At 45.4% G+C, this 23,119-nt stretch overlaps 1 long non-coding RNA gene across 1 annotated transcript in view; it reads left to right on the top strand.

The window, feature by feature from the left end:
* Window positions 1–22,636, top strand: part of LOC309860991 — a 32,675-nt gene extending 10,039 nt beyond the window's left edge. The window contains exon 3 of the long non-coding RNA XR_014309715.1: window positions 21,472–22,636. This is a non-coding gene — a long non-coding RNA (uncharacterized lncRNA). The remainder of the gene's footprint in view (window positions 1–21,471) is intronic.
* Window positions 22,637–23,119: the final 483 nt, after the last annotated feature.

A 23,119-nucleotide genomic window follows, 5' to 3' on the forward strand; every position in this document is an offset into this window, starting at 1 on the left:
CTTAGTTAACTCAAACCCCAGCCCTTAGCGCCCCTCCCCTCCCGCCATGACTCCATGTAGGAAGAAGGCAAGGCTATTTAAAAAATATTTTTAGACTCTTAACATATTTGAAAAACCTCATAGCAGGAAATGCTATTTTGGGGCAATTTAATATCACATTAGCTAACCTGGAGGAGAGAGAAGGTTTTTGTCTTTATTTTTGTCTCTTAATTTTGTGGAGCTTGGGCCTTTGTGAGAAAAAGTCAACAAAGCCCCAGCACATACCTAATGAATTAACATACTGAATTTAACTAAGTTATACTTTAACAGCATACAGAAAATAACTCACAGACCAAGGAGTTGGTTCCATTTCTAGGAGACAATTTATTATAAATTTCTAGGGCAACCCTCTTGGGGGTTGGGTGGCTATGAGCTAGGACAATGAAACAAGGAATGTTCAAGAATTCAGTTGCTTGATGTCATAAATACAGAAATTATGATCATTTGGTTAAGAAACAGAGCGAGGTTTATCTTCACATATTAATCACAAGGTATTTGACTACGATAGGAGACAATATGAAATTGTTTTAGTTGCTAAAATTAAACATTTTTTAAAAGATTTTATTTATTTATTTGAGAGAGAGAGAGGGAGAGAGGGTGCATGAGCAGAGGGAGAGACACAAGATGGAGAGAGAGAATCCCAAGCAGGCTCCACACTCAGCGTGGGGTACCGCACGGGGCTCGATCCCATGACCCTGAGATCCTGACCTGGGCGGAAATCAGGAGTCCAGTTGCTTAGCCGACTGAGTCACCCCGGTGCCCCAGACATTCATGTGTATTATTCCATCTTGCGTTCAGAATTCCACTCTGGTCCGGGATGGAGTGTAACGGAGCTCAGCAGCTGTGTTTTAGGTTGACTTCCCTGAAATTTGGGCTCCGGTGCACATAGTCTGTCTAAAGGGCCGAGGAGGGATTGTGAGGAAACTCGCTGTCCAGATCAGTTCCCAAGCGACCCCCTCCCCGTCATTGTAACAAGTGTCTAGGATCGCCTTAGACCATCCGCTTCTCAGTTGTTCGCACATATTAGTGCTGAACTCCCTCCGCCAAACATGCTTATTTATCACTGCCTCGTAACCCGCATGACCTTTCTCGGGTCGTTGCCAGGCACTCAGAGCACCTCTCTTGTCTTCCCTCCCTGCCCCATGCAGGCAAATGAACCAGCTGCTGCCCTTGCCTCTGGCCTGCCTCCTTTGAAACCACGCTTTTATTCTCACTGTCTCCACTTCCTCTTGAAATAGCGAGTCTTTTCTGACAGCCCTTGAAAAATGTAGATGCAACCCCATAGCAGTCCAAGGAAGGAGGTTGGGGCAGCAGAGGAAAGGGCGTAGGGGACAGAAGTGAGCATCTCGATTCAGTGAATTAGTGCCCGACACCTACAATAGCATAAATTCCTCTGCTTCTATCTGGTCTAATGGTCTGGATGAGGCTAAATGAATTACCTGAAGCCCTCAAAGTCCGGTTTATTCAACGTGTTGGCCAGAAACGTCATATCGCTATCCCTCATAATGGAGTGTGGCACTTTTTTCCTAGTTGGGAAGCAACGTAAGTTATCCATAGTTCATATCTAAAGTCAAACCCAAAATTATGGTCAGAAGAGTGTTGTGTTCTCACTGAACAAAACTTATTGTTTTAAATAATAAATATAGCGGCACCTGGGTGACTCAGTGGGTTAAAGCCTCTGCCTTTGTCTCAGGTCATGTTCTCAGCGTCCTGGGATTGAGCCCCGCATGGGGGTCTCTGCTCAGTGGGCGGCCTGCTTCTCCCTCTCTCTCTGCCTGCCTCTCTGCCTACTTGTGATCTCTGTCTGTCAAATAAATAAATAAATAATCTTAAAAAAATAATAAACATACACAGTTAAGTGCACTGACTAAACAGCATCCTTGCTTTGATCTCAGTGCTGGAGTATGTAGTGAGTGGTCAGGAAAAATGTTAGTCAGTATTATTACTTTGCATTTATAGATTGATTTTGTCCTCACGACTATGCTGTGACGTGGATTCAATATCATCCCACTGAGCAGATAGGTCAGTCTAAAAATGTTTTTAAAATTAGTTTGCATTTCAAATAATTTAAATTCTTTTTACATTTTATTAATATTTTAAAATTATATTTTAACTACTTTAAATTGCAATTTAGTTGGCATGCAATAGAATATTAATATATTATTAATCATTAACAATCAATATAATTAATATCATATTAATATAGTCATTAATTAAGATATAATTAATATATTACACATTAATTATATAATGATGTGATTAATATAGTATGATTGTATATGATATAATTAATATATTATTAATTATATTAAAATCACCACACTGTGATTTCCCACTTATATACATTACACAGTGTTCACTGTGACCAAGGAAGTCAACATCTGTCACCATACCGTTATTACAGTGCTATTGACCATACTCCTTGTATTGTATTTTTCATTACTGTGACTTATTATCTTAATACATGGACGTTTGTGCCTCTTTATGCCCTTCAGCTATTTTGCCCATCCCCCCCGCAGGCACCCCCCCCACCCTTCCTTTGGCAACCACCAATTTTTTTCTCTGTATTTATAAGTCAGATATATTAACTTTCTAGTTTATTAAGTATGAAGTGTAATATTTTTTTTACTTGAAATTTTATTTAAAAATATTCCGGGAGGCACATCTTTTTTCTTCCTTTACTACACAGACTTTGTTCCAGAGACCAAAATCTTATTTTGTGATGTGAGGATTTTGTTTTATGATTTGTGACCAAGGTGAGTTCTCTGAGTATTACTTCGAATCCTGCAGTCATGTTGTTGCAGATGAGAGAGACTGAGGCAACCCAAGGACGTAATATTTCCGGTCATTGCCTCTTTCTCACAAGCTGAATGAGTTCATCTAGACACGTGTATGGTTAATTGATGCTGTTGGTAGGTTAACTCCAATTTGAGGATTTTTGTACGATCTAAAAAACACAGATGATGTTGAGATTTAGTTCTATAAATTATTGCATTGTTTTCTTGGCCATTTTCTTTTGCCAACAAAAAAATTCCCATACTCCCAAGAAAGGACTATTCTGTAACATCAGAAGATGGCAATAGTAATAAGTAGCCACCAAAATTTAAACTGCTTCATAAAGGAAGGAGAGAGAGGGGCGCCTGAGTGGCTCAGTAGGTTAAGCATCTAGATGCCTTCTGCTCAGGTGATGATCTTAGGGTCCTGGGATGAAGCCCCTTATTGAGCTCCCCGGTCAGCAGGGAGTCTGCTTCTCACCCTGCCCCTCTCCTCACTTGTGTGCATGCCCACTTGCGCATGCTCTCTCTCTCCCTCCCTCTCAAATAAATAAATAAAATAAAAAATAAAAAAGAGAATTCTATATACATGGAGCTAGCAGAACTAGTTTTAGACCTATTTAATCAATCAGCAGCTGACCCCAGTGGATGTGTTTCTGAAAGTCAACAATCAGCCTTAGCCTTTCACTTTGGAAAGTCAGCCAACAGGGACCACTGGGTTTGTTCCAGGGACCAGGCCTCTGAAAGTGAATCCATCACCAAGTTAACTAGTAACTAAGTAACTAAGTTAGTTACTTTTTTAATTTTTTAGTTAAATTTTTTATTTTAGTTAGTTGGTAACTAAGTAACTACATTTCTCTAGCTGACAGCATCTAGCTCCTGCCTCCGATACCCCCCACCCCTGACTTGTTGAATACCCTCCATCAGATCAGATACCTACTTTTCTCAGAGACTGTGCCCATCCACATAACTGTTCATTATTTAAGGAAGTAATAAATTCAACTTTGTGGTGTGTTGCTGTTGTTTAAGATTTGACACTTTATTGCTTCCTCATAACACTAAATTATTGACTTGTTTCAAGACCATTGGGCTGTCCTCTGTCCCTTTGTGGCAGACCATGTGGAGCAAATGAGAACTTGACCTTCTTAACTCCTGTAATCCAACGGTCTTCTTTCTTGATTGATCATCTCAAGCCTAGGGTGTAAGTAAATAGTTTATCTTCTCTGAGGCGTGATACTGGACCATAGCTTGTCCAATTTTCATATCATGGCAGTTTAGATCTTCAGAGAGACCTCTCCCAGGATGGCACACCCAAGAATGCTGTATCAAAACTCAACCTCTCACATCTTTAATAATGGTAAAGCTGGGAGAAGGGGAAGAATTTCTCAGGGTCTTTCTAGAAACCTTGTTGTAAGTACAAACCCAAAGAGCAACATGGTGCTGGAGCCAGCGTGTGCCCTGGGGGTGTCTGATGAAGCTTTGTGCCATTTCCTGGGTTTTCATGGGACCAATGCACAAGGAGCAGGACATATAGCCTGAGCCCCAAAGAGATAGGGGGTCAAGTAGGAGTTCTTGCATACATCTGAAGTAGAAGAAATTTTCCCTGCTGATGAAGATGTTGAAGACACATACTGGAGACACATCCTTTCTCAAGCTTGGCTTTCAATGAATTGGAGGAAATTTCCAACCACAAGCCTGCTATCACAAGAGTTGAGGAGCAAATCCCTTCCAAGCTTTTGGCATGGAAACTATAGAGTAGTGTTGGTTTGGTAGTGCCCAAGGAGGCTGATAGATGCAAACACAGATATTCTCTAGAGCAACATTTTGAATTATGGCTTGAAAAGTCCCTTAGGTAAACTTCCAAGAGCATGAGTTCATAGTTAAAAAAAAAAAAATTAAGGAAGAACAGTCCACCATAAACAAAAGCTGGCAGTAAGAAACAGAGCACAGAATCAGATTTGCAAAGCCATTAGATGTGAAAATGGTCAGAAGCAGAATGTGAAACAAGTATGGTTGATGTTTTAATAAAAGAGAGGACTGGGAATAGAATGCAGAAATAAAAGATCAAAATTTACCAGGTAGATCTGAAGAGAACCAAAGAGAACCACTTGATGTGAAAACTACAATGAGGATGTGCTCAGAGACGGTGTTGAAGGTGTGTCTCTACCAGAAAGAATGCCATGTCTCCCGGGGTACGCCTCTGTGGCTGGCTTCTCCTCAGGTAAAAAAGGAAAATCAGGGATGTTGATACCAAAGGAAAGGTTCAGTGTCTTGTGGTACCTGAGATGACCCGATATTTAACTTCTGTTTCGTAGTCTGGTTTTTGATCTGCCTGAGAGAGAAGACGAAGTAAGAGGACACAGTACATCGCCACTGTGACTGATGAGATGGTTTCAGAGATGGGGCTTTTATCTGTGAGCAAGTCGACCTCCATTTTGAAGTCAGAACTTCGAAACGAGGCAGACGATCACACCAGTCACTCAATGGGGCTAGGACAGAACAGAACTCATCCTCTTGGAGTCACTCCCAAGAAAGGAATAGAAGGAGCAGAAAAACATCTTACTCCCAAACCACCAAGATAAGTTCCAGAGCCCTTGACCCGAGGCACAGTGAATGCCAGGGTGATGAAAGGCAGAGTGCGTGCTAAGGATGCTGCCTCTGCACGAAAGCAACTTTAGGAGTGGAAGAAGATGAGCCTTCCTCCCTGCCGCCCATTCAAGGTGAGGTCACTCCCCATGTAGGAGGAGATTAGCAGGCTTTCCGAAGAGACCTCCAGATGCTGCTCCCAATACCAACCACTGTCTTTTGGGCACCCTCTTGGATTTCCTGTGTCCTGCAGATTTTGTTCTCAGAACCCTCTAGAATGAGTTAGAGAGATGTATTAATAAACCGAAAGGCAAGGCTACTCTAAACCCCAGGCTGAAAATGTAATCTTTCCATTTCCATTTCAAATGATCATCAGCTATTTTGTCCCGTTCGGCTCCTTCTGATGTCTCTAACTCAGAGATTTTGAGATGAAGTTCAAGGACAACATTGCTGATGAGGGATAATAATACAGTACGACATCGTAGCTCCCCTGTGTCTAACTCTAAACCCTCTCCAATTCTGCACTTCCCAGCAGGAAATTAGAGTCCAAAGATTAAATCCCCTTGTGGGTTAATGTTCAAATTAACTTAATTAAAATTAAAGTTAATTAATAAATTAATTAAGTTTGAATTAACAGCTGGAAGTCAACTTCTGTTTTCTGAGAAAGTCAAAAATTGAAAGGTATTACAGTTCCCTCATCTCTCAATTTCTTATTCTGACTGTTTTAGCCACAGAGTTCTTACTGCCTAGGTCAGTGGTTTTCAAATTCCTTAGCTCAGTGTCCTTTTAACAATTGTCGAGAACACAGAAGTACTTATCAAAGTTAATTATATTAGAAAGTAAAACAGACATTTAAATATACCTATGAAATCATTTAAACATAACAAAATAAAAATTACTATTTGACATAGCTAACATATTAAAAAACAACTCTATTTTCTAAAACAAAAGGTATAGTGAAAAAAGTGGTTTTTTTTTTTTTTTACATGTTTGCAGATTTTTTAAATGTTTGGTTTAATAGGAGACATCTGGGTTCTTATAGCCACTTCTGCATTCAATCTGTTGCAATATGTTTTTTTGGTTGAAAAATCTGGGGAAACTCCAGCCTGATACAGATACACAGTTGGAAGAGACAGGTGTATTTTTCATACCTGTTTTGGATAATTGTGGAGATTTCTTCTTTGGTATTAAACTAATACTTGGCAAGGGCTAGTTTCTTAAAGGTCAGTTTCAGTGTGGAATCTGAAACCCTATTCTTGTACTTTTCATACTTTGTTACATTAAAGTCCATTGGACTATCTTGAATTTTGAAAGAATCTTTTTTTTTACCCATGTGTAATTTTGTTGAAATCGTGCTTTGGTCATTTGGAAAATATTGGTTCATTGAATTAGCCAGATCTCCTGAATGTTGACATGTTTCATTATTCAATATCAAAAAATCATATTTGTGGGGCGCCTGGCTGGCTCAGTTGAAAGGAGCCTGTGGCTCTTGATCTTGGGGTCAAGAGTTCAAGTCCCATGTTGGATGGAGAGGTTATTTAAGATAGATAAGTGAACTTTAAAAAAAAAATCACATTTGTTAGTATTATACTATCTCATCAGAGAGATCTGTAAGTTCTAGGAAGCTGTCAAGCTCATGGTGGTGGATGGCACATTTTAAAAAATACTTATTTTTGCTGATAGCTCAACTTTTATTATGGGTGGCCATTATTGTCAGCTGTTTTCCTTGAACTGACAAGCTCTTTGCTCATTTTGAATGATTGGTGCCAAACAACCAAGTTTGAATAACCATAATAATTTTTTTCAATAAAAAAAGATGTTCATTAAAAAAAAAGGGGCTATGGACCCTTGGGTGGCTCAGTTGGTTAAGCGTCTGACTCTTGATTTGGGCTCAGGTCATAATCTCAGGGTCCTGCAGAGTCGGCTTGGGATTCTCTCTCATCCTCTGACCCTCCCCTCCTCCTCAAATAAATAAATAAGTCTTTAAAAAAAAAGTCCAGCTCAGCTCTGAATTCAAACAATGGCACTTGTACTGGTCCTCTAGACAACCTCGTATTTTGGGACCTAGCAAGAGAATTCTATGTGGCTTTTTTCCATTTTATCAAATGGAATATTAAAAGAATGTGTACTCAAGGGATGAGATTTAATACAGTTAATCATTTTTATGGTTTTGCCAAGGACATTCTTTTTCTTTTCCTTTTCTTCTTCTTCTTTTTTTAAAAGATTTATTTATTTATTTATTTGACACCGAGAGAGAGAGAGATCACAAGCAGTCAGAGAGGCAGGCAGAGAGATAGGGGGAAACAGGCCTCCGTTGAGCAGAAAGTCCGATGCGGGGCTTGATCCCAGGACCCTGAGACCATGATCTGAGTTGAAGGCAGTGGATTAACTCACGAGCCACCCAGGCGCCCCGCCAAAGATGTTCTTAAGGGAACGTGGACTTCCAGCGTCTGTCGTGAGCGTGAGGTAGTAAGGAACGGCATGCTCCCTGGCAGGGTTGGGTGGCCCGTCTGCAAGGGGCCGGCAGTCTCTGCACCCTGCTTCTGCCTCCACAGTGCGTGTGTCAGCGAATGACAATGGCAAGTCCCATCTTACCCTTATTAAGAAACTAGTTTCGAGAAAAGAAAAGAAATGACAATCATTTGTCCTGGCAGACCCCCTGAAAGCACTGTGGGCCATCCTCTGAGGTCTGTGTTCCAGGGAGATGCCTGAACTGTGTCTACCTGGAATGGGCATCTTTCCTTTTAAGCTTCAGGAGTGGTGTTCGTTCTGTGAAAATGTCCAAGTGCCTTTCTTCTGCAAGAGTGTGAAGGGTTCATAGCACACACGCAGGTGCCACAGCCCCAACCCCACACACACCAAACTGAGAAAACTGGCCAATCCTTGACTCCAGGGATAGCTCTTCCCGGCAAAACCAGGGTTCTAGAACAGAGGGAAGTAGTTTGCCCCAGGAAACAGCAGAGAACCAGACAGACCTGGAAGGTTTTGTGGCTTCCCTCTTCTCTAGACAATGCTGATTGTCTGAAATCCATGAGATTTGAACTTAAGTTTGATGGGGACGAAATCCTCCCAACAAGGGCACGTCTAGAAGGAAAATCCACAGAGGCATATCTGCTTAAGCGTGGCATTTGAGGCATGGCGGCTTTCTTGCAGTGTTTAGAGATTTGCAATGTTGTAACTCCCATCACTGGTAGTTGACAATTCTGCTTTTGCCAACCCATAGATCCCTAACCTATGGAGCTACATTTCCCATTCGCTTTGCCTGCCGGTGCCTGGTGTCAACAATTTAAATCTTAAACTGCACTCGGTGTTCTGCCATGCAAATGGGATTCTCTATCACAGTCATTTAAAACAGCAAATAGGGGTGCCTTGGTGGCACAGTCGTTAAGCAACTGCCTTCGGCTCAGGTCTTGGGATTGATCCCCGCATCGGACTCCCTGCTCTGCAAAAGCCTGCTTCTCCCTCCTCACTCCCCCTGCTTGTGTTCCCTCTCTTGCTGTCTCTCTCTGTCAAATAAATAAATAAAACCTTAAAAAAAAATAAAACAGCAAGTAAGGTCTGCCCTCTAATGTCTAGGATGCTCTTTTCTCTACAGCTGGATTGTTGCCTTGGCTGTGCCTACTTAGATAAGGCTGTGCCAGTAGAGGTCAAGGACAAGCGGTAGCACTTGTACTCAGAGATTTCCTGAGTAATGACCCACACCTTTGCCGAAACCGGCAGCGCTGGCATTGGCTTACAAAGCTCCCATGAGGCACATCTGCGGAGAGCTTCTGTGTGGCTCCAGTTTGGCCGAGATGCCTTGTGCTTTTCGGTGGCTGTGGTGCCCTGTGCCTCCCCTTGCTAAGGCCTGTGGACCTTATCAGCTTCTGGCCTCGTGCAAGCAACAGTGCCTGTCAGTGGCCTGTGGGTGAAGCTGGCATACGCTGCAGTGATGTCCCAAGGCCAAATACCACATAGCCAAAGGCATAAAGATCTGCCCAGCCTGGAATACTTAAAATCCAACTGCATGATCGCGTTAACCATTGTGTAGAAGCTTCTACACACTTCTGAGGTCAAAATACCCGCTCATGAGCTACAATCAGAGGTTCAAAGCCACCTCCTGGACTCCATCATCCTACAGATATTTTACTCCTCCAAAATTCTACTCTTTGTCTTTTTCCTAGGAGAAGTGACTTACGGTGCCGGATTTCGGTACATTTGAGGTTATAGCCCCCCAACGGCAAGCCCTTGTGCCTTTGGCCGCAGGAGCTGGGGCTACTTCTAAAAGATTTACAGTGTAAAGAGCAGAGGAGATAGAAATTCTTTGCAGAGGAGGAAGGGAAGGGCGAGGAAGGGGAGAGAAGAGAAAAGCATGCCCCTCCTTCCCAACTAAACCACCATATTGAGATTTTCCATTCCCCCTGAGGAAGAAGTCAGGGGCAGAGAGGCCTCGAGTGTTTAATGGGGTTCCCTCCTTTTCATGGAAAACACCAGGCCGGGGGCAAAGGTATGACCTTGCAAGCAACATCTTGCCTCCACTCCTGGTTCACTATTTGTTGTTACTACTTTAATTTCTATAAGCTTTAAGTTTCTGGTTTTTAAAATGGAGTCGGTAATACTTGCAGGGAATGATCATTAAACGCATTAGGGAGAATATGTGTAAAGCTAGTCCAGGTATACACAGCTGGCCCAGAGAGGAGAGAAATATGCACAACTAGATACATTACAAGGCCAAGGGTATGATAAATGCAACAATAAGGGAGGAATCAAGTGCTCTAAAGACCAAATGAAATAAAATTTCACTCTAACACGAGCTTGGTGGGTGGATGATTTCAGGAGAGGGGTGGCTCTGGAGTTGAGTCTTAAGATTTCATGAGAGTCTCTCCATCCTTTGGCTCACTTGACGAGCACGTTGTCTTGATCATTCCCCCTCTTAGAGACCTTAGGAGAACAGAGATATTAATGTGAATAGTGAGAGTCCTGAATCTGTCAATCCGGATGGAGAACCACACACACACGATACAGACACAAAAGAAATCCACAGTCCCATCTGCAAGCAGAGCAGTGACCAGCCTCCGTGCTTCATTTGGGCAGAGGATGCAGGAGGGACAAGTCTGGAAGTGCTCATCTGAGATGCTTTCCCAGAAGCTGGAAGTGTTCTTGATAAAAATAAATAAGAAAGAGACAGGAGAATGGGAGCAGTGTTCGAAAGCAAGGTTGTTTAAGATCTGGGTACAAGGGAGCAAAGCTGTTAGTGTGATTAAGATAAAGAAGGCTTATTGGAACAGACTCCTTCCGAGGGGTTTGCCCGGGAGAGATACCTGCTTTGGGCTGAAGAGTTCCCAGGGGGAATCAGAGGGCAGGAGGAAGCCTGCGGTTTAGGAACAAGCCATTCCCTACATCCGGGTAGCCATGCGCTTCTGGTCAGGATTCTCCTTCTTATATCTTGGATATCCAAGGTAGAAGATCGTGAATGTTTAATCACAAATGTTAAGTCCATTTAGAAACTCTGTCAAGGATGCAAGAGACCCATTTCACTTAAGGTTAGAAAGAGACCATGACGTAATGTTCCAATCACACATCATCTACGTTTGAGCACGAGCGTGTTCTAAAGTGGGCGGAGCGTGTTCTAAAGTGGGCGGACCGAAGCTGGAAAATCAGCTGTACTTTATAATCTACAGTTATGCCCATTTTGTGAGTATTTCAGTTCGCATAGAGAAGTTCAGTGAAAGGAATCTGTAATTTCCTGGCCTACTTCATGGATGGAAAGAGCATTAATGGCCTCCAATGTTTTGGCTTCAGGCAGGCTCCTTGTCTGAAGGAAAGTAAATTGCGTGGCCTTAGCTCAGCGAGCTGCGGACTGAGGTCTGTGCCACACACGGGGAAGCTGGTGGCCATGGACAGGTCCGTGGTCCGTGGAGTGGAGAGCGCATCCAGGCCCAGCGATCAGCCTCTCCCCTCTGCTTGGCAGGGCTCCCCAGCAGAGAGCCCGCAGCCCTGAACAGGGCTGTTGGGTTATTGACCATCAGAAACTTAGTCTCACGAAGCACGGATGAATAAATTAGCATCTTGAAAGTACAGAACAGGAGAAGGAAGTAGAGAGGAGCCCGCAGGGTCAGAAGCCTGCTCTTAGAGTGTGGTGGTTTGGATAATGCAAATCTTGAAGCAGAGCTTCCCCGGCCCTGGGTGAGCCCCTAAAGAGAATATGCTCCTTTCACATGCTGATTCCGCTGACCAGGGATCTGGGAAGTAGGGGCTTGGGAGTGATTTCTGCCAGGTTTTTTTTTTTGTTTTCGTTGTTTTTTTAATCATTCTCTTTTGCAATGAAAAGGGAAATTTACGGAGCATTGACTCGGGTGTAAGTTACCTCTTGGGACCTTAGAACAGAGCCAGGCCCAGGCTCCTTTAGGGGCATGGTTTTGTGCTCGTGTCCTTCCCGGCCATCTGGAGATTCTGCCCCCAGAGACTCTTAGGTGCTACACCAGAGTCATTGCATTTTTGTTTCCCAGCAGCAGCCTCGGCCCGGGAGGGATTTCATTACTCAGATCCAGCTCCAGTGCCTCCAGAGCGGTTTTTGTAAGGACGGCACGGAAGCAGACTCTCTCTCACGCTGCAGGAGACACTATGTTTCTGTTTCTGTTGGGCTTTCTAAATGCTACCTGATGAGCTCAAGACAGTGTTGTGGCCACCTCCAAGGGTGTCCTATCGAAGTCCAAAATATGCTAGAAAATGCACATTTCTCCCTGTTTTTTTAATTAAATGGCGCATTAGGAACACGTTCATCCTAACCCTGGTTTGACTCCAGACCCATCTGTTTAATTATCTTCTCTTGATCCCTATTTTTCCTTCTACCTCCTGCCCCCACCCCCATCCTTCCCTCAAAAGGCGGACATTCTGCTGTCCGAGAGATAACAGGTTGATAGGAATTTGGCTAATTGGGCGTCTGGGGCAGCCTCATTTTTATACACCGCTTTTTGCTCATGTGAGAAATTATACCGTGAAGCTAACTGGCAATTAAAGTGACCACACAGTCCTGCAGATGACATCGTGTTCTGGTTTTTCTGTTAGGCAGACATGTACCCAGTGCTCCCAAGGGAACAATCAAGTCAGTTTGGCTCAATTCTTCCCCTAGTGGCACATTCTTCCCAGGTGATTTTGGGGTCAAGGGGTGACAGGTCTATACCACCCAGACAGAGCTGAACCTGTGGAGATCTTCCTTTCGCAAGGCATCAGGCAGAGGAAGAGCTCTAGGGGCTGCAGTCAGAGTAATTGCTGTCTCAGCTCTGGGGCTGACAGGTGCTCCCTTAGGCTACAGGATGACCAGAGCCTTGCATGAGGACCATTGTCAACAGGTGCAATCAGGAAGGGCTTCCAGCAAGAGGCATGGAATGTGCACATACAGAGTTGCTGATCCTGCAAATCCTCATGTCGCGGGGTGCCTTTGCAGGATGTGGTACCACGGGGTCCTTTTCCCCTGTGGGTAGAGGGCCAAGCCTGACAGATGGTGAGGCAGGCGACAGCTGCCCAGGGGAGACAGTAGCTGGAGAGGTGCACCAGGAAAAGGCAGGCTGAGTGGCTTCAGTGAACGAAACTGTTATTCAATCCGAGCTCCGAGGCGGAGGCTGGAGGAGGCCCCGGGAAAGTAGCTTGTCACTAACCAGACGTGTTAATAGAGAGGCTGGAGGCATTCTGATTCAGCATTTTGACCTTGCTTCGTTCCAAGAGCTGGCAGGCACTGCCGTAAAATGATTCTGATCTTTATCGTGACTCTCGTCTTCATGGGGGTGGGGAGTCGGGCCTGGGGGGCCGGGCATGAACAAATCAGGTGAATGTGAATGAAAGCCCATTTCAGAACAGGTGGCTCGCTGAGAGGGACAGCGAGCGTTGTCCCCGGGCGAGAAAACTGGGGAGCACAGGCTGAGGGTAGGTGTGTGTCTTTGCGGCTAAGTGCTGCCGAGGGGCTCATGTTTGCACTGGCGGCCAGGCACAAAGGAAGAGATGGAAGCTGACAGGCATCCCTCAGAACCAGCCCATGCTGTCAGGTTTGGTTTCTGTCGCCCGGGAGAGTCGTTCCAGACAGCAGACCAGCGCCCACCCTCTCTCTGTGACCTTCCCTTGCCCGTCTGGCTTTGGAAAGGAGTCTCAAACCTTCTTTACTTGCCCTGAATCACTACTTCGGAAAGTGAGGGGCCCTTGGCACTTACTGTTGTGTTCTTGGTCTCTGGGGCCTCAGCCAAAAGTCAGATAGAGTTTCCTTCTAACATTTGATCATATACTTCCTCCCTCGGCAGGGCAGTGGTGGAATATGGTTAGGGAAATGTGCCTTAGGGATTTACTGCCCATTAAAACATATTTACTAGGCACTTAACATATATGCAAGAATATACCAGGGGCTGAAATAGGAATCAGAGATGTATGTTAATGAACCAGTTAGTTAGAAAAATATATATTAGAAACCTGCTATGGGCCAGGCACTGTGCCAAGCATTGGGAATACAGCAATTTTTAAAAAAAAGGTCAACATTCTTGCTCTCATGGAGCTTACACTGTAGAGGGCGGAGGCTCAAAATCAACAAAAGAAATTGATCAAGTAACAGGGGCTCGGCAGGGAGATCTGGCCTTTTCCCCCAACAGCACAGAGCCCCAACCCTGGCCCCACTGCTGAAGTACTGTGTGACATGGGGCAAAGCACTAAATATATCCCTGTACCTCAAGTTCCTCGTCTGCAGACTGGAGCCATTAGGGGACCCACCCCCCCCGCACCTTGCGTTGTTGCTGGGAGGGTTGGATAAGATAGTGTTTGTAAGACTCTCAGAGCGAGGCCACATATAGTGAGCCCCCTAGAAGGGTTTGCTCTCATGGTGTCGGTGTTGGGTGGCAGGGAATATTCCAGAGTGACTGCATCCGAAAGGGACAAGGAGGGGTGGGCTGGGTTATGTTTCTCACGGGATGCTCAGGGAAGGTCTCAGTGAGAGGTGGACAGGGCAACAGGGCAAGCTGGAGCAAGGACCTGAGGAGGCGAGGGAGGGAAGCGTGAGGCCCCCCTGGGGGAAGAGGCTGCCAGGCGAAGGAAGCTGCCAGGGCAAAGGTCCTGGCCGCTCGGGAGTCAGGATTATTAAAAAGGAAACCAGCCAGAGGCTGATGTGGCTGCGGTGAGCGAAAGGGCATGTGACAATGGAGAAGGTGGTGGAGATGGGTCCCCTCGGGCCCTGCAGGTCACCGTGAAGGCAAACGCGTTGTTGAAAGACCCCTTGGCCTCCATAAGCTGATCATTTTCTTGGCAAAGGTGACCGTCTGGAGGTGATCGTTGACAACAATGTGGGTTTTAGAGTCCTCTGGAATGTAATTAAAAATTGCTCCTCCATGTGTTTAATATTTGGTTTACTATTCTGTGACAGATGGGATAAGTCCTTGAGTTTCCTACTGGGTATATGTGTGTGTGTGTGTATATGTATATATATATACATATATATATATATATGTATATATATATATAGTGAGCAAATGATAATTTAACATCAATAAAGGGTAAAAAATGAAAGGAAAACGTAACTCAAGATTCTGCCACCTTAGCAAGATTTTAACACATTTTGTCCTGGAAGCTTTTAAATAGAAGGGGGTAGGGGCGCCTGGGTTGCTCAGTGGGTTGGGGCCTCTGCTTTCGGCTGAGGTCATGATCCCGGGGTCCTGAGATTGAACCCTACATCAGGCTCTCTGCTCTCTACTTGGCGGGGAGCCTGCCTCCTCCTCTCCCTCTGCCTGCTTCCCTGCCTACTTGTGATCTCTGTCTGTCAAATAAATAAATAAAATCTTAAAAAAAAATGATATCTCCTTACAAGGTTGCTGATAATGGGATAAATGCCTTTTGACAATGAAGAGGGGGAGGTGCGTCCTGGCGACCAAGTCCCCTCTGGGGAGGTCCGGCTCCAGAGGCTGGGGGCTCTCGTGTGGCAAGACAAGCAAGGTGTGCAGCTGGCATTCAGGAATAGACCGTGTGGCGCACAAAGAAGGTCCCACGGCAGCCACGTTCCCAGGAGGGAGGGCAAGCCACCAAAGGGGGAAAAAGTCACCATAAGGACAGGAAAACTGGGGATCCCTATTTCCTGGAGGACTGTGAGTGTTCACCAAACACTGTCTCTTTACTCCCTTGTTGATGTCACCACCACCAGGTAACATGGATCGAGAAACTGCTGGGCCCCGGTGTGTGTGTTTGTCGGGAAGAGCTACTCAGGATAGAGGGCTTTAAGCCCCACAGGCCACCAAGGGCCAGTCCAACAGAGCTGCGGGACATTGCCGTGTATAGATCCATCACCCTGGGGGTTCCTCCAAATCCTAGGGTGCGGGGAGCTGACTCTGCAAGACATTGGAATGCCTCCAAGGCTTATTTAGTTGAGACCTGGGGAGTCCCATTAAATAATGATTAAAGGTGACCCACACCACCTGTGCCTGACACACAGAAGGTGCTCCGTACAAGGGAAGACCGCATTCTTCCATCCATGTTCTGCTTCTTATATTGTATTTTATTTTTTTAAAAGCGTTTATTTATTTATTTGACACACAGAGAGAGATTACAAGTAGGCAGAGAGGCAGGCAGAGAGAGGGGGAAGCAGGTCCCCGCCTGGGCAGACAGCCCGTTGCAGGGCTCGATCCCAGAACCCTGAGATCATGACCTGAGCCGAAGGCAGTGGCTTTAACCCACTGAGCCACCCAGGTGCCCCTGCTTCTTATATTTTAAATTAGAGAGAAGCCTATGCCATTGCCAAGGTACTCATTGACTGTGAGGGGCAATTCACAGCAACAACTATCTATTTGCCATAGTTGTGCCCCCTATGGGGCAGGGACTGGCATTTCATCAGATATCTAATTTGTGAGGACGATGAAGTGTTCCCTCAGAATAACTGAAGGCTAGGTTAAGTGACAAAAAGAAAGTTCCCCCTATGGGGGAACCAAGAATTTGTGGTCATGTGATCAAATGATCACATGATGAGGATAAGCATCACACGATGATATGATCGCATAGTCCAGGTGGGTTTCAGGGTGGAGGACAGGTCTGAAGATAGGAATAGGATTTCAACAGAAGGGAAGAGAGGGATGTCCATTTCAGGTGAAGGGACAGGCAGACCCAAAAGGAAGGTGTGGTCCCTCTCCGGACACTGTCCAGGGGATGGTAGGGTGGGCGAGAAGAAGGGAGGAAATCCCAGGCGTCTTGCTGGAGAAAAGGGGAGAGGTTGAACTGAATTTAATGGCCACTGGGAAACCATGGTTGTTTTTTGAGAAGAGAAAGTTAGGTAAAGGCAGATGACTCCAGAAAATAACCATAGGGCAGAATTGCATGTGTGGTGTAGACTTGTGTAGGGAGACACAAGACATAGGAAAAACTTTATAGAAACCGTTCGTGAGCATGAAAACTAACACTCTGCAGGGCATCCGCTCAGAACCAGGTTCATTTGTCCTTGCTGATAGGTCAAGTAATTCAGCTGAGGTTGCAGAGCTGGCAAGAGGCACTACCGGGACAACAGGTCACGGCAGCCTCATACCTAGACGCTGCGAGAACATCTGCTTTGTGATGCTATTGGTAGAAGAAACAATGGCCTGAAGTCAGGAGCCACAGAAGAGACAGCAGGCAGGGCAAGCATTGGAGAAAATGCACGATGTTGACGCTTCAGGACCTGGCCAACAAACATCAAAAGGAAGACAGGAGAAGCCCAGGAGAACACCAAGGTTTTCAGTTCTTGCCAATTGGGAAATAATGGATTTATAACAGAAACAAAGACATCACAAAAACCTAATTTGTGGGAAAGATATTGGACCTGTGGAGTTTAAGAGACCAAGCGGTGTTTCTTACCTCTGGGAGCACATTGGGAGCCCCTCAGTTGTTTAAAAAAAAAAAAAAATTGGGTGCAGTCCACCTGGGTGTCTCAGTAAGTTAGGTGACTGCCTTTGGCTCAGGTCGTGATCCCAGGGCCCTGAGATGGAGCCCCATGTGGAGCTCCCTGCTTAGCCCGTAATCTGCCTCTGCTTCTCCCTCTGCGGCGCCCCCCTGCTTGGGTTTCTCTCTCAAATGAATACCTAAAACCTTTAAAAAAATTGGGGGCATGGATTCCAGGCAGACTGTTAACTCAGATTCTCTTGGATGGAGACAGCACACTGGGATTTTGTAAAAGCTACAGGTGATTCCAACGTGCTCTCGGGGCTGAGAAACCCTTCACTGGAACAAACTCTAGGCTCTGATGCCCCCAAGAACTTTAAGAACTAGAGAGCATGGGAGCATGGACAGAGGTGAGAACTGAAGTCATGGTATGGGGCAAGAGCACTTAGGGAGAGTAAATAAGAAATTTAAAAAGGGCTGCTCTTGTCTCAAAGGAAATTGGGGCAAACAGACAACTGGATCTTTCGAAATCCTTCACCAGTTGTGGGGAAACAGCTCAAAACCTATGCTATGTTCACAAGGGGATAAAGCAAGAAATGCAGGATTGAGATTAGGAAATCTGAATCTTATAGTTGATACTATCAGGTGGTGTGATGTCCACCACACATCCGTTCAACAAATAGTTACTGGGCACTTGTTACGTGCCAGGTGTTAACCTAGGGACTGGGACTCGAGCAGTGAACAAAACTGGAAATCCTTGCCATCCTGGAGCGCACATCTTATTTAAGAGATTGGACTAGATTAGCTCTCAGATTTCTTCTTGCATGTCAAGAGTGGGGGGCATGGGGACGCCTGACCGGCTCCATCGGAAGAGCATAGGATGCTTGATGCTTTGGATCATGAGTTTGAGCCCCGTGTTGACTGGGTCTAGAAATTACTTAAAAACCAAAAAAAATGAGTAAGGGAATTGTAAACCTCCAGCATGCCCAGAAATAGCGATGATAATAGAGATAATGGGAATTAACATAACTATATGGATGTCTTCTAGCTTCATTCTCCCCCTCTCCAGTTGCTCTGGGCCCTGGGAGGTGATCGGAGTGGGATGCCTCAGTGAGTCTGTTGTCCTCTGGCTTCTAGGTGACTTCGAGCAGGAGGGGTGGGAGTCTTGCTAGAAGACTGGAGAGTGGGAGGAGAGGGAGGTCCAGCCAGTTACTGCTTCAGCTCTCTCCCTGCGAAGTCACCGCGGAATTGCCGTGTGGCTCCACCGAAGGCTGCCAGCCTAGCAGGTGGTCGTCCTCATTCCGTATCAGGAATCCTGTAAACCGCTTCTTCCCCTTGCCCAGTTAAGTCCTAGAGGGATACCACACTGTCCCTTGCTGATTTCCCTAGGGGCCCTTCCCTGCGGACTGGGGGCCCATCTTTGCGAACCCAGGCTTGCTCAAGTCCATCCCACCAGGCTGGGCGTGCCGTTTGTATCTTGCGCTTCCATATGAGTTTTGATAAAATGCTCTTTGGTGACTTTAGAGCTCATGGATGGCTAATCCAACTTTTTTTTTTTTTTTTTTTTAAGATTTTTATGTATTTATTTAAGAGAGAGCGAGAGTACACATGTGCACACTTGCAGCTGGGGGGAGGAGCAGAGAAAGAGGGACAAGCAGACGCCCTGCTGAGAATGGAGCCTGACCCGGGGCTCAGTCCCAGGACCCTGAGATCAAGATCAGAGCCCAAATCAAGAGACCGTGGCGCCCTCCCTCCCCCGCCCCGCCCCACCCCCATGCCTGCCAGCCCAATTTGTAAAACTACTATTATGTAGAATTCTTTTCACCAGTTGATATGGCTTTCTCTTTATTTATGGGGTCTTTGTGTATGGCAGTTAGAAAGTTCTCCTAATACTCTGGCTTTGCCACTAGGAATCCTTTTCAGTTCCAAACCTGGATGTACTTAAAATCAGTTAATTCTTCTCTTCCTTATGTTCAATTGTAGAATTGGGTTTTCGGGAGTCTCTGACTTGACTCTCCCTGTGGAAAAATAATCAAGGGTAAAAGCAATATCCTGGGTCGTCTTGGTGGTATGAGGAACAAGAACCCTTAAGTAGGAAGCGAGGGACATCCGTCCCTAAGTGCAACAGAGAGGAACTTTTGGTCTCCTCTTTGTGGAACTCAAACATGGCCATACATTGGAAGCACTTAGTACATGAGCCCCCCTCGGTCCCCCACCAGAGACTCTGGTGTGATTGGTCTGGGAGTTTGAATGAGCAACTCTCCGGCAACATTCCCTGAGCGACGCCTAAGGGAAAGTCAAGACCCACAGCCTTGGCTGTAGGGCCCTTAAACACTGCTAGGTTCCCAAACTAACCATCGTTGTTCTACTTTTTGCTTACGTTACTTTGGGCGGTTCATTTCAACGCGCCCTCTCCCTTGGAAGCCTTTCCTGAGTTCCTTGGCCAGGACCTCTCCTTTGCCATTACAGCATTGTCTTCTTCGTGAAGAATGGGTCTGTATACATCCAAATAGTGCATATTGATCCCATATATTTGCTTGGCAGCATCTATTCCCCCTTTCTATTTAGGGAGAACCCCCCACTGTGTGAGTCTGATGAAGCTCCGTGGGCAGATATTCACTAGGTTGGACTTGGAACTTTTAATCCTGGGAGACTCACCAAAAGGCAGTGAGGATTCAGAGTTCTTTTGCTGTCCAGTGGTGGTGGCAGGGATAGTGACCCTCCAGCGGTGTGTGTCCTGGTGTCACCACGAGTGTCCCTACCAGAGTGCTTGTCAACATGCTTTCGGTGGTGGCAGCTTCTCTTGATTCCAGCGTCAGTGTCCAGCTATTCTGGTGATAGTTTTTTTTTTTTCTTTAAAGATTTTATTTATTTGACAGAGAGAGAGACAGCCTGAGAGGGAACACAAGCAGGGAGAGTGGGAGAGGGAGAAGCAGGCTTACCCCAGAGCAGGAAGCCTGACACGGGGATCGATCCCAAGACCCTGGGATCATATGACCTGAGCTGAAGGACTGAGGCACCCAGGACCCACTCTAGTGATACATTTTGTGCCATTCAGTAACCTTTTCAAAAATATCTTTTTTTTTTTTTTTTTTTTTTTTTTTTTTTGCTAAAAATAGCCAGAGTGATTTCTTTCATTGGCAACCAAGAACACTAACCAATATTCTACCCTATTAGAATTTTTAGCTTCTCAAGGTATGTACCATATCTCCATCCCTTACCGCCCCAGGACCTGGTAACTGATCCATTCACAAGACATGTTGAACATTTGAACAATGAACAAATGAACAAATTTCATAACCCTCTAAGAAACCAATTGTGAGAACTCATATATATCAGATACCCTGTTTCCCAATGATTTATAATACACCTTTCATCTTACAACATGCCGTCCTGTCATACAGGAAAATTAATTAGACTGTCAACATAATTTTTGTGAATGCAGTCTTTAATCTTTTTAAAAGTGCTGAAGAAAAAAAAAAATCTTTGGAGTCTGGTGTCATCGACCCATAGACCGAGCCAAGTTTTCCCAGGTGTGATGTACGAAGTCAGATGCAAATGCTTATCAGAGCCAAAGGGACACACGCCCTCCCGCTGCCCGCCTCTGGACTGCCCTCTCTCTTTCTCTCCATCCCCATCCCCCATCAGCTGCCCCTCCTCCCCCACTGGCTTTGGCAGATTGCTGACTTCACAGCAGCCACGGCTGGCTCCCCGAAGGCACCACATCCTGCTAGTCTGCACACTCATTACAGGACATGCTGAGTCTAGACACCCGCCATCAACATCACGTTTCTTCTTAACGCCCAGGAGACCCACAGCGCACATCATCTCGATGAGAATTTCTTAGACGCGATCAAGGGGAAGCAGAGAGAGTAAAGGCATGACGATCGCTCCCTGATCTTAACTGTGTTTCTCTGTTTCTACCAGACAGTGCCGACCTCTGTTTTCTCTCTCATTCTCTCTCTTTCCCTAGTAGCTCCGTTTCCGATGGGGGGAAAAAAGCAATTAGTGGGGAGAACTGAGGAAACCGGAGCGGTGTGTGGGGCGGGGTGGGTAGGGTGGAGAGAGAGGGGTGAAGGTGAACAATGCCAAGAAGGAAATAAAAGCAAAGCCTATGCGTGAGGTTAGAACTTTTTGACATCCAGGGAAAGGCCGCACGTCTGCCGGGATCTGCAGTCAAGAAACGAAGGAACAACTGGCAGAATCTTTTTCTTTTATTTTCCAGGGAATTCCTCGATGAGCAGTGAAGCCGTAACTCTCAGGTTCTGCACGGTTTTCTTCTCATCGTCCTCCAGTCTCGAACGAGCGGACCGAGGACTTGGCTACATTATTACACCAGCGACCAGTGAGCTCTTATCCGTTGGTTGTAAGCCCTGGTCTTCACTTAACGCTTGAAGGAGACTTCCCAAACCCTCATTTCAAGAAGCAGCTGGATTGCACTGGGAAAAAAAGAATGACTCCTGCTCCTAAATCTTGATGTAAAAAAACGACAAACCCTTAGAGCCGACAGGCCATAAAATCACTTCACTCAACCCTTCCCTTTCCAGAGGAAGAGAGGAGGCACAGACATTTTGAGTACACAGCTGGTTGACAGAGGAGCTCAGAATAGAGACTTTTCTACTGAGTCATGATAAGAGCGGAAAGGAGCCTTTCGTCAAAGAGGAAGAGAAGATGATTAGGTTGGGGAAGCTCGTGTTAATAATTTATTCTGTATTGGTGTTGTTCGGAGTTTGAGGATGCTTTTTGTTAAATTATTCATGGTGGAGAAGGTAAAGAAAACATCAGATGCCGGAGTGCATCTGATCTGACCCTTTGGGGAAGATCCATTTCCTTGGCCCAGCCTAGTGCCGTGGAATCAGTCCGTCAAGAGTCTTTGAATACATCCACCGAGCACCTTCCGCAGACATCCCGAAACACGCAGGAAAATAAAGACAACATCTGCCTCAAAGGACTATTAGACACCCTTTTGCGTAACGAGCCTGAAGAAATGTCTGCTTCTTGACTTAGGTGAGAAGTCTGCCAGGTGAACCCAGAAACACTGGGTTTCTGCAAGTCCCCAAAGCAGGAGTCTGTGCCTTCCTGGGTGAGAGGGACCTTAGTGCAGACGAGGTAGAAAATCATTTCTGGTGACCGGACTGTTTCAAACAGCTCGGACACTTCCATCTCATTGACAGGGCTTACAAAAAGGTTTGATGAACAAAGAGGGAGCGAAGCTGCGAATTATGGAGTGAAAGCTGGTGACCCCTTTCCTGGAACGGAAGACACATTTCCTAGCATATGAGGTAAAACGATCTGAAGGGCTAGACACAAGTTTCATCTTCTTTTTGTTCTAAGGGCGTCAGTCATAGAAGATTATGGACTCTCTTTGAGAATAAAACAGTCAACCTCAAGTTCTGTCTGATTTAACTTGTGTATGTGGCCTTTCCACTACTTGGCCAAGGTTAACAACTGACCACAGGGCTGTGTGTTAGGAACACGGACTACAATCTTGAAAACAAGTTATAAGTCTTTTAGGAAACAGAAATTTTTATAAAAGAGTGGAAATTGATTTAACATGGGTAGCTGGCCAGGCATTGTGTCTGAAGTCATGATGTGAATTTAGATTTTTCTTCCTGGCTTTTATGAGATTTACTTTACAGTTTGCCGACACTAAAAAAAAGAATTCCAGGACACTGTTTGCGGATTTCTGCTTAAGTCGATGCCCAAGGTTCTGGGATAAAAGAATGGAACAAAATCTTGGGGCTGAGTGAATTATAAATACGTAATATATATTTAGAAATGAATAGACAGATACATGTCTCTATATAATAATATCACTAAGCTTGCAGAGTTTCTTTCTTTAAAATGGAAAATGGGCTGGGGGGTGGTGGGTA

Source organism: Mustela nivalis (assembly GCF_964662115.1).
Source record: "Mustela nivalis genome assembly, chromosome: 3".
In the NCBI taxonomy this organism is placed as follows: Eukaryota; Metazoa; Chordata; class Mammalia; order Carnivora; family Mustelidae; genus Mustela; species Mustela nivalis.